General features: G+C 37.3%; 1 long non-coding RNA gene across 1 annotated transcript; it reads left to right on the forward strand.

Annotated features, from left to right (window-relative positions):
* Nucleotides 1–777: 777 nt before the first annotated feature.
* LOC132274425 (uncharacterized) lies at nucleotides 778–2,284 on the forward strand. Its single transcript, XR_009470419.1, has 2 exons — nucleotides 778–1,132; nucleotides 1,452–2,284. It is a non-coding gene; the product is annotated as an uncharacterized LOC132274425 (long non-coding RNA).
* Nucleotides 2,285–2,487: the final 203 nt, after the last annotated feature.

Genomic DNA, 2,487 nt, shown 5'->3' on the forward strand with positions numbered 1-2,487 from the left:
GATTACTCTAATTAATAAAAAGAAATATGGAAATCTTTGGGACATAGTCTAAATTGCTTTGAAGCATCACTATTTGTGAGAGTTACAGAGGCTAGAACAAAATAGTTGTCTTACAGAGGCTACTTAAAAGTCCACGCAAGTTAAATGCAACTTTCCTTAGATACCATTGGAATTTAAAAAAAAAAAAAAAAAAAAAAAAAAAAAAAAATTTATTATATACATTAAGTAATGATATTTCCAAACATGACACCCACACTTAATAAAATTTATATATATTCAAATTTGAAACGATAAACTGATAATTTTAAATAATAAATTAATTGTAAAAGTTATATATATATTTTTTCTTAGTATTCATATACACAATTCCTGACTTTTCTTTGAAAAATAAGAGATTGATACCGCTGGACCACTAATCGTTGATTACAAAAGTTATATCCATTAAATGAACAATTAATATAAGATTAAGGGAAACTGCATTGTAATATCATAAATAATATGCCCGTTTCATACTTTTCAAAACATGATGTAATGACATCCACACTCCACCCATGTTTAATAAAATTTATATATATTCAAATTCGAAACGGTAAAATGATAATTTTAAATAGGGATAATTTTAGTGATAATTTTAGTGATATTTCTTTAAGTTTGGCTAAATATCGTCTAAAACAACTTTTGAGAATAACCATCACTTAGATTCATTTTTGCTTTTCTGTTACTGTCTCCGTTAAAAGTACGAGAAAAGGCATGTTTGCCACTAATTTTTTAATTACATTTATACCAAAATTTTAGATAATGCAAATGACTTCTATACCCTTTCAACCCCAAAACATCTCCATACGCTCCCTCTCCCATCTCTATTGCAAGAATTGACTTACCGGCGATGACGGAGTAAACGGCGTGAAGAGCAGCAGCGAGCAAGGAACAGCGACTGGCAAGAATCTGACCGACGGCGAGCACTGTTCTGTGGTGTGGCGAGCAAGTAGTATATCAAGGCTAGCGATGCAGTGGACTGAGAGGTGGAACGGCAGCTCAGGCGGCGGCGGAGGGACATGGACATGGAGTTTCCGGCAACCCACCACCGCACCACTGCCCAAGCCATTCAACAGACCCCAATTTCTAATTTGAGGTCTGCAATTTCGAAACTCTAATTTGATTTGTTCAATTTTAAAACCCCAATTTTGATGGTTAGAACTTCTAGTTCTTCTACCAACAATCACTACCCTCGAATCTTTCATCCAAATCTCCTTTGAAGGAGAATCGGAAAGATGGGAGGCCCTCCCCACCACCACCTATTCCGACGACCTCCAAACCCAGTTATATGGACTTATATATATATAACCCAGAACGATGATTACAGGAACCCAATTTTAACTATATATATATATATATATATATATATATATATATCCCAATTAACGAATATATTATTATCCCAATTCTTTTAGGACCACTGGAACAAAAAAATCACCGGACGGAACACACATGAATTGGAACTGAAATGCATCAGGGTCTTTATGATGGAGCTCAGTAATGGTTATGAACTTTGTTGGGTCACCGGAATAAACACAGAGAAAAAGAGGTGGAGCGTTTCTGTTAGGTTTTCATTTTGCTCAAGCTAGCCGTAGTTGGGTTTAGGGGCCTATCTTCGCCTGCGTGAAGCTCGTGGATAGGTACTGAAGGTTTTCCGTTAATGGTTTGAACAATTATGCTCTACTCCGGTTGGTTCAGCCTCTGCACTCTCAACAACCCCACCGACAGTGGAGAGTAATTAACGGAAACTGGGCTACTTGATTGAATTGGCTCAGTTGGTGCTCTGTGTTGCCATTGCCGTCACCACCAACGCCGCAAAACTTCACTGCTGGTGTTGTAGGTCTGCAGATCCTCGCCACAAGTCATCACCGTCGCCACTGTCGTTGCAGATCGTCACCGCTGCTGAAATCAACTTTGGCGAATGACCCACCAATCTCAACAACCACCAGTAAAATCAACAGCGCAACCATCATCCACATAACCACCACTCACCCCCACAACCGCCGCCGCATCGATCAAGGCGACCCCCACCACCAAAACCCCTTTTATTTAGTAATTAGGCATGTAGCTTGATTTATCTGTTGTTGAAAAGTTCATTTTTATTTATTTATTTATTTCTTGTTTTTTTTCTTTGAGAATGTTAGATGCAGAGTTCCTTGCTTGGTTTTTAGCTTCACTGTTATTGATTTTGTATTCCTGTTGTTTTGGTGGGTATTATGAAGATTATTGGTAGAGACAAGTTTTGTTGGATGATTTTGGCTTGGAAGTGTAGCAATGAGTCACCACCGTCCAGCCTCAGGTATGCTTGAAGACTTGCAGCAACAGTAATCTAGTATATGGAAATAGAAGGGTAAACATGTCATTTGAATAGTCAAACTAAAGTCAAATGAGAATAAACATGTAATTTTAATCCTTAAAGAAATAATATAGTGGGTCAAACCAAAGTTAAAG

This window comes from Cornus florida, unplaced genomic scaffold (assembly GCF_030987335.1).
Source record: "Cornus florida cultivar Cherokee Brave unplaced genomic scaffold, ASM3098733v1 CherokeeBrave_3.0.0_Hap2_Chr09, whole genome shotgun sequence".
In the NCBI taxonomy this organism is placed as follows: domain Eukaryota; kingdom Viridiplantae; phylum Streptophyta; class Magnoliopsida; order Cornales; family Cornaceae; genus Cornus; species Cornus florida.